Raw genomic sequence first — 9,823 nt, forward strand, 5'->3', positions numbered from 1 at the left:
GATAATAGATTATATATATATATTATACATACACATCATCATCTATCAATCTATTGCATAAATACTTGAATGTTATTTCCCCCATTAGATTGTGAACTTCATTATGTTCTCATTGTTTTTCCTTTATTTATATCAATATATCTTATACCTTAGTAAATGCTTATTACCTGACTATGCTTTCATCAATGAATGATAATAGCAAAAGACTCAAAGGAAGATCCTTTCTGAGAGAGATGAGAAGCTAGTTCTTAAAATAACAAATCAAATTTATAAATGACAGTTATAGATCCTCTAGAATTAAGCCCACACTCCTGTTTGTCATTTAAAGTCCTTTGCATCTGACTCCAACCTACCTTTTTAGCGCATTATATATTACTCCTTTATATTCTCTGGTACAACCAAACAGGTCTCCTTGCTGCTCCTAATACATGACTCTTCATTTTCTGTCTTTGTGACTTTACGACCTATTCCTAACACCCAGAATGAAGATCTTTCTTCCCTCCATCTATTGGAGTTCTTCATTACCTTCAAATCTTATCTCAGATTTTGATTTATACATTTGTCATTTCCTCATTTTCCCCTTTCCTGGGGAGTTGCTAGTGGCCCCTATAAATTACCTTGTAATTGTTTTGTATATGTTTCTATGTAGACTCAGTGTCTCCTCTACAAACTCCTTGAGGAAACAATATATTTCATTTTTATTTTTGTATTACCAGTGTCTAACAACTTTCCTGAGGCATAGATGACACTTAAAGAATATTCTTTCATGGGGCAGTTAGGTGGTGCAGTGGATAGAGACCAGCCCTGAAGTCAGGAGGACCTGAGTTCAAATCTGAACTCAGACCAAACACTTGACACTAGCTGTGTGACCCTGGGCAAGTCACTTAACTCCAACTGCCTAAAAAAAAAAAGAATATTCTTTCACTGAATAATAAGATTTTAATGTTCATAAAGTGATTTTATTCACAAGAACCCTGTAAGATGGGTAGTACAAAAATATTATTCCAGTTTTACAGAAGAGGAAATTGAGGGCCAGAGAGTGTAAGCAAGCCAAATTTCAGAGTTAATATTAGATCTAAATCTTAAACCACAGTATTTTGACTTCCTAATCATGAGCTTTTTTCATTATAACATATCACCTCTGTGATCTTGACTCATATATCTAGAACCATCCTATCACTTTACCAACCTTTCAACATATAAACCTGTTCCCTCATATCACTAATATAAGACATATCTGTTGCTACTCCTTCCAAAATATAACAACTGTGTAGTACAATGGCCAAAAAAAAAAATGAAAACAAAAACAAAGCCCAGAGATGTTATTTTCACTCTCTGACTTTGGTTGAGTCACTTTACTTCTCTAAGAATCAACCTGAGGAAGGAAAGAAGTGAGCATTTAGTAAGCAATTATTGTGTGCTAATCACAGTGCTGAGGACTTTTACAAATATTATTTCATTTGAAACCTCAACAACCCTGGGAGCTAGTTCTTATCATTATTCTCATTTTACAGTTGAGAAATTTGAGTCAGAGTGAGATCAAATGACTTGCCCAGAGTAACACAGTTAGTTTAATAAATGTCTGAGGCCAGTTAAAACCTCAGATTTTACTGACTCCAAGCCCAACATTCTATCCACTATATCACCTAATTATCTGAATTATAAGGTAGTCTTGGCACTAATACAACTGGGCTCCTAGATTTATGGCAGGTGAAAGATGAAATGACTTAGGAAACAAAGGTACAAGCTTCCTAGCATATCGATTTATTAAGCAATGCCTGCCATTTGTATAACAAATTGATTCCAAATCTTCCTTAGCTTTGGCACTGAACCCCAAATACAGAGGAAGACAGATTTTTATGCATTAAAAACAATTAATCAAAAAAGACCAATTAATTAAAAGAAAACAATTAACCAAAATGCAAGATTAGGTAATCTGATTTCTTGGGACTTTCCAAGTTAGAAGGGGGAGAGTGAATAGGTGCAATTCTCTGATATTAGAAAAAGAGGTGTCTCACTCCCTCCAAGTATCTTTATTCAGTCAAACTAACATGGAAATAATAACTGATTAACTAGTATGGCACTAGTTTCCAGATAAGACATATGGATTGCTTGAGATGTATAACTATGGGAAAATGCTTTTCATTAGTCATTGGATATGACTGGGTTTCTATTCAGCATAACTTAGGACCTTAGTTAGGAGTCTTTAACCAGCAGGTAGAGGTGGTCCAACTTCCCAACTACCCAGGATTAGGTTGAAAAAATTCAATAAAGTTTTCTCACAATTTCCACAATTGAATACCTTTTTCTCACAATACAGAAATTGGACCAGACCCATAATTGAATAGAAAGGGAACTTGAACTAACTTCCGTATTGAGTTACAAAATGGAGTCAGTGCAGTTCACTTAATTCCCTCCACTACTTGCTGTTCTAATTCCCTCAGCATCACAGATTTAGAGATAGAAGGGTCCTTAATGATTGAGTCCAAGACCTTCCATTTTATAGAAAAGAAAAATGAGGACCACAGACATGAAGTGACTTGTTGAAGGCCACAAAGGTGACAGATGCAGAATTGGATGTCAAATACAGGTCTTCCAACTCAAAAACCAATGCTCTTTTCATTACACCAGTTTGCTGATATAAACGTCAAATCCAACAATGTATCCCAAGGGTATAAAGTAAAAGCTGAACAAATGCTTGTTGTTTAAACACAGTGATTACTTGCAAGTTATTATTATTATCATATTAGTGTTATTATTAGTGCTGTAGTAGTGGTATTATTTTGGTGGGGGAAAGAGAGAAGCAATTCTAATACTATAAGTTAATTTCTTCCCAAGAATTATTTTAGGGAATAACTAGACAGTCACAGAGTCACAGAATCTGTGTTAGGCCCTTAAAAGTTATCTCATCCAAAACATTCCTGAAGAAGAATTGTTTCCATAACCAAACCAAATTGTCATTTTTAGAGCCATCCTCTTTTGAAAACCCTGAGTGAAAGGAAACCTACTATGTTCCAAAATGATTTATTCTATTTTAGGATAACTATAATTATTAGGAAAGAGAAAAATCTAAATTTGCCTCTATCTTCTACCACCTCACAGAGAAACATTTCTGTATTTAGAAACATAAAAAAAAAAAAATTAAAGACCTGCTATCAGGTCCATGTGACTTTTTTTAAATCCAGCATGTGATTCATCAGTGTGGGAAAATACCAGTGAGGAATTTGCCCTACTAATGAAGCTAAAGTCTTCTTACAGATTTACAATTATACCGGGTTGCCTGGGGACATTAGAAATTGACTGACTTGTCCAGAAGAAGATCAGAGATATGACCTGAACCCACATTTGCCTGACTCTCAGGCCATCTCTCTAGTAACTATATTATGCTTTTATTCTTTAAATTCACAGAGAAAATTCCTACAAACAACTAGAGTTATAGGAATAGTTCTAATGGTTGGCTTCAAAAGTAGCACTCAAAATACTGCATAGACTATCTCACATTTCTTATATCTTAGAACATTATTTATCTCTATGAACATAGTGATAACTATTTTAGAAATTTAAAAAAAATGAAAAATGCCTAATTTTGAGATAAGAAATAATGAAAGATGATTGAGGCTCCTGGCTACTCTGCAATAATTAATAATGTAAATTAATTTATGTTTACTTTTTGAAATAAAAATGACTTTTTGTAACAAATCATATAAAATGTGTATAGAATACTACAACTCCAGAATCAAATCTTTCCTTGCCTTATTAGGATCAGCTCCTTTAAATTCACAATCCTCCAAGCTGGTTAAATGCACATATTTGTTTTAATAGCTACAGTTTCCAAACTATTCCACGTGCTGGAAATGTGACTGACTTCTATTGTGGTTGCTAGATAACCTATAATAAATTGTAGATTTAATTCCTAGTTACTATCCTGAAACCAGCTGTGGCTTAGGAGGGCTATCACTATAGTCAAAACAGTCTAACATTCTGCTTTTCTATTCTAAAATCTCTTTTCCTTAAAAGAATATAATAGCATTATGTAGTGCTTAAATAAATAATGAAGCAATCATAGCAAGGCAAATCCCCTGTTTCTGTGTCTTTCTACAAGCCATTTCTTATGTTAACACTCCTCCCTTTGAGCTCCTGTGGAAATCCTACCTATCTTAGTTTAAAGCTTAGCTTAAAATCCACTGACTTCATGTAGCCTTCCCTATTTGCCTAATTTGTAGTAGTTTTTTTTCTGTACCAGATATTGCAAAATGCTTTGCTTTCACTTAAGTAAGTATTGTATGCTGTAAATAATGCCAGCTTTTGAGCCAGGAGAGCTGAGGTTACCTCCTAACTCAGTTATTTACTAGCACTCCTGGCCCTTTGGAGCAAGGACCACAAAACACCCTGGTTTCAATCAAGACAAAAGGCACACTTAAATCAATTTTTAGAAACAAATTCAGTTTGAGGGAGGATGCAGCAGAAACATAGGGACAGACCTTAGATAGAAAGAGACTCTGAGAAACTGTGAAACCCCTCCTGGGGAGGACAATGTAGGACCAGCCTAAATACAGCTGGGGTAAAGCTACAAGGACATAAGGAAGAGGAAACAGGGTATATAGTAGCTTCTATATGTTTTTTAATCTGTAGGGTGTGTGTTTTGCCCATTTAGGCTACATGTATGTCCACATGGGTTGTCTAAAGGTGGAGATGCGTGTATAGATATCTCAAGAATTTTTCCCACTGCCCACCAAGGGAGACTGCTTACTGTCTGGAAGGGAGGAGGAAGAGAGGTCTTAGGGGTGGCAGAATTTTTCTTCCCTGAAAGAGAGAATTATTCCACTAGAACTGTATCTACCTTTGCCCTCCCTAAATATTGTTGGCAAAGAGAAATGACTTTTTTTAGGCTCACGTCTACCTCCTAGTCACTATCTCTTAAAACGGAAGAGTTACACCAAGCTTATATCAAATGCTAGCTACAAAAAAGACCATCACAAAAAATTAATAGCACATTGATTTGCCTAAGTAGAAAATAGAAAACAAAGAAATTACACAGATTTGGATATGCCACAAAATATACAAACTGACCAACTCTCTCTCTCCCCACCCCCGCCTCCCTCTCTCTCTTTCTCTCCCTCTCTCGTATTAAGACTTCTCCAAATTACCAGAAGCCTCCATTCTCTCCCTGAAATGTCTAAGAAAACGGGATGGAACATATGAAGGGACATCCAGGGACATCTGAGGATTCCAGAAAATCTATATGGCTACCACTTCCCAAAGTCTTTTGTCTCTCTTCCATGCGTTCACTCCCCAAAAGGGTCTGGGACTTCATATGCCCTGTCTCAAAGCAGAAATGGGGGTGGAAAATGACTCTCCTCTCCAAACATCTCACAAGAATTGCCTTCCAACAGACACTCAGTAAGTATTCATTCTAACAATACAGACTCAAATCTGTGTAGGAGCATCACTGCTAGGCAATCTGGATTACATACTTAATTTTTCTTGCTAGTTAGCAATCTAACTTAGATGCTAAAGCTTAGGTGTTTCTACACTGGTGAAAGAGGAGAATCACTATATTCTCTCTAAATGTTGCTATCCTAGAGTACCAAGCAAAGTGCTAGATAATCAATCCTAATTTCAGCTTTGCTAGTTATAAATTATTTTTAAAAGTCACTTCAGTTTCCCAATCAATGAAATGTGAATGATACAACTTCCATTAATTATTTCAGAGGATTATTGTGAAGAGAAAATACTATAATATACAGAAAATATCTTACACAACTTTAATAGTTGATATTTCTTATGTAGCTGAGATTCCATGATGCTTCAGTATTCACAAAGAACTTTATATTTTCTCATTCACTTCTCACATCAGTCTTCTTAAATAGATGCTACAAGTAGTATGACACTCATGTTTTAGTAACCTTTTCATGGTTTCACAGGTAGAATTGTAACTAGGGTGGAGTACCTGGTGTTTTGCCTCAGGGTACCAAAATTTAGACTGCATTGGTAGTACCTGTTCTTGGAAATAACTGAGTATAGCAGCTACTTTAAAAAACAAACAGCAATAATAACAAAAAAAAAACAGTTAAAATAGGAATTAACCAGATGCTCTGCTTTTCCCCCCTTTTATCTCTTTCTTTCAGTTAAATCCAGTTTATACCTATAAGGTGGGCACTACAGTTTTTAACCTAATCCTTATATACATCAAAATTGAGATTCAGAAAGGCTCTGTTTCTTGACCCTGCTCATATACCTACTAAATATGAGGCTGAATTCAAAGCTAGGTCTTCCCAAGTGTGAATCAAGCATACTACTCACTATGTCCTGATATCTTTTTCTGTGTTAGACCTGTCAGTTTTACATCTATCCCAAAGTCTGTTACAGTGTCTTTCCCATAGTAACTAGCTTGGGATTAACATAACTGGGCTATTGCCAGAGTAATCCCAGCACAACAGTGAAGAAAGTGAGGTTAGTCTTTGGGTGTCTCCACTCCTCTTCTTTATTATTTGCTCAGAATTACCTCCCAGTAAAATAACAACTATGCACTTTGTTCCATATGATTCAGATTCATACTATCCTGTTTTTATATAGCACTAACCTCTATGATCTAAGTCAGACTTTGCTTGTTTCCCACATAGTCCCCATGACTTAAAAAAAAAAAAAAAAAAAAGCACTATCGTGAGTGTAATTCAAATAATGTCCTTGAAAAATATCTACAAATAGATTTTGGCACATTGTGAGGATTTCTATGAGAAATAACCTTCAAACCATCAGACAATAAGTGATATTTTAAAATGTCATTAAAATGCCATAAATTCTAATTAGGTTTCCTTGTCCTAACACACTTACCATGTTGCAGAATAAAACATGCATCCATTCTGAAGACAAAGAGTTTATATTTGCAGATTACAATCATAAAGGGAATCCCTCTGACTGCAATGGAAATTCCTTTGTTCAGCTACCAAAACTTATTCATTATACCACCAATAACATTTTCAAAATGTGGTTTTGTAGAATAATTTCAGCTTCCCTAACAAAATATGTGTAATAACCTTGCATTTTATTACTTGCCAAGCCAAATGGTAACAAAACCAGTGGGACTTTAGGGTTCATCTTGGCACAAAGACATCTAGGGAAAATATGTTGATGGACTAAAGTGATAGATTAAAAAATGTTACCTTGTAATTATGTAAGGTCACATACAGAATCTTCTGCCAAGAATTTAATAGAAAATCATAGTCATAGAGATAGTTTTCATAGAAAAATGAATACAATGAATATACTAGAAAGGATGATAAACCAGGAGTCAGAGGATCTGGGTTTGAATCTTGGCTCATTCACTTATAAGCTGCATATCTTTGGGTAGATAGTTTAATGTCTCTTGATCTCAGCTTCTTCATTTGTAGACTAAATGACCTGTAAGGTCTTTTCTACCATTAAATTTGTAATATTTTTGCTACTCAGAATCAAAAAGTTGGAAAATGGCCACCATCAGTCAACCAGTAAACAATTGTTTACTATGTGCCAGGAACTAAAGATAAAAAGGGGAAAAAAAACCTGAAATATTCCTTGTACTCAAGGAACTTCCATTCTATTTGATGGAAACAACTTATACAAATATAAGGATATTCAAATTAATACAAAGTATTTGGGGGTAAGCACTGGCAGCTGGGGTGCTAAGGAAAGGTCTTATGTAGATGGTAATCACTTTGACGGCAAATCAGAATACTAAGAAGCAGAGGTGAAAAGGGAGCAGCTTTCAGGCATAAAGGACAATTTGAAAAACCTTGGGGATGGAGCCAACATGGTGTTGTAAAAGCAGTGATTTGCTTGAGCTCTCTCCCAAACTCCTCCGAATACCTGTAAAAAATGGCTCTAAACAAATTCTAGAGTAGCAAAACCCACAAAAAAACAGAGTGAAACAAATTTCCATCCCAAGACAACCTGGATGGTTGTTTTGAAAGGTCTATTGCACCCGACTGGGAGAGAAATGCAGTTTAGCACGGGCACTCACGCATAACAGGCCTCAACTAACCTGGAGCAGGCCTCAAGGGAACTGCATCATAGGCAGCTGTGGCAGTTTCCAGACTTCTCAACCCACAAAAGCCAAAGACTACTTAGAAGGTCAGTAGGAAAACTCTGTGACCACAGTGAGAAAGAAGCTCGGTCCCAGCCCCAGTCCTGGCACAACACGAGGATGGTGGCTGCTTCCAGAACTTCCAGCCCACAGACTGAGGGGCAATGGAGTGGCTGATGATAGGGGGATTGCAGGGATCTTTTTGCTGATGCTGAGGCAGGTTTCTCTTGCTTGGCCTGTGCTTGAATCTGGGTCAGTGTTCTGGGTGGCGATCCTGGTGTGGGGAGGAGCACTGGCGTGGTGGGGCTTATAGTGGTAGTAAAGAGAGAATCCTTCTCACAGTTCCAAGGCATAAAAGAGTCCTTATGGTAACTCACAGACTAGAGCATAGGCCAGGAAAGGAGTAAACACCTCACCCTTGATCATACCACCTTGGAAGAACTGAAAATTTACAGGTCCCTAGAAGTATCTCTGAAAACAGCTGCACAAAACCACATTCTCCACACTGTAAACAGACTCCTACCTTAAAAAAGAGTTTATAACTCAAGTAATTGGCTGGTATCATGAGCAAACTGCACAAAAAAAAGTCTGACCATAGGATCTTTCTTTGGTAACAAAGATCAAAACATACAACCAGAAGAAGACAATAAAGTCAAAGCTCCTACATCCAAAGCCTCCAAGAAAAACATGAATCAATCCCAGACCATGGAAGAGCTCTAAAAGGATTTTGAGAAGCAAGTAAGAGAAGTAGAGGAAAAACTGGGAAGAGAAATGAGAGTGATGCAAGAAAATCATGAAAAACTAATCAACAGCTTGCTAAAGGAGATCCAAAAAAATACTAAGGAAAATAACACCTTAAAAAATAGCCTAATTCAAATCACAAAAGAGGTCCAAAAAAACAATGAGGAGAAGAATGTCTCAAAAAGCAGAACTGGCCAAATGGAAAAATAAATCCAAAAGCTCACTGAAGACAATACTTCCTTAAAAATTAGAATGGAGCAATTGGAAGCTAGTGACTTTATGAGAAATAAAGACACTGTAAAACAAAACCAAAAGAATGAAAGAATAGAAAACAATGTGAAATATCTCATTAGAAAAACAACTGACCTGAATAATAGGTCCAGGAGAGATAATTTAAAAATTATTGGACTATCAGAAAGCCATGATCAAAAAAAGAGCCTAGACATCATCTTTCATGAAATTATCAAGGAAAACTTCCCTGATGTTTTAGAACCAGAGGGCAAAATAGAAATTGAAAGAATTCACCGATCTCCTACTGAAAGAGATCCCCAAAGGAAAACTCCTAAAAATATTGTAGCCAAATTCCTGAGTTCCCAGGTCAAGGAGAAAATATTACAAGCAGCCAGAAAGAAGCAATTCAAGTATTGTGGAACCACAATCAGGATAACACAGAATTTAGCAGCTTCTACACTAGGGGACCAGAGGGCTTGGAATATGATATTCTGAGGGCTTGGAATATGATATTCTGGAGGGCAAAGATTACAACCAAGAATCACCTACCCAGAAAAACTGAGTATAATCCTTCAGGGGAAAAAATGGACATTCAGTGAAATCAAAGATTCTCAAGCATTCTTGATGAAAAGATCAAAGCTGAATAGAAAATTTGACTTTCAAATATAAGACTCAAGAAAAGCATGAAGAGGTAAACAGGAACGAGAAATCATAAGGGATTTATTAAGGTTGAACTGTTACATTTCTATATGGAAAGATGATATTTGTAACTCATGAGACCTTTATCAG

This window comes from Phascolarctos cinereus, unplaced genomic scaffold (genome assembly GCF_003287225.1).
Source record: "Phascolarctos cinereus isolate Bilbo 61053 unplaced genomic scaffold, phaCin_HiC Scaffold_4;HRSCAF=312, whole genome shotgun sequence".
NCBI lineage: Eukaryota > Metazoa > Chordata > Mammalia > Diprotodontia > Phascolarctidae > Phascolarctos > Phascolarctos cinereus.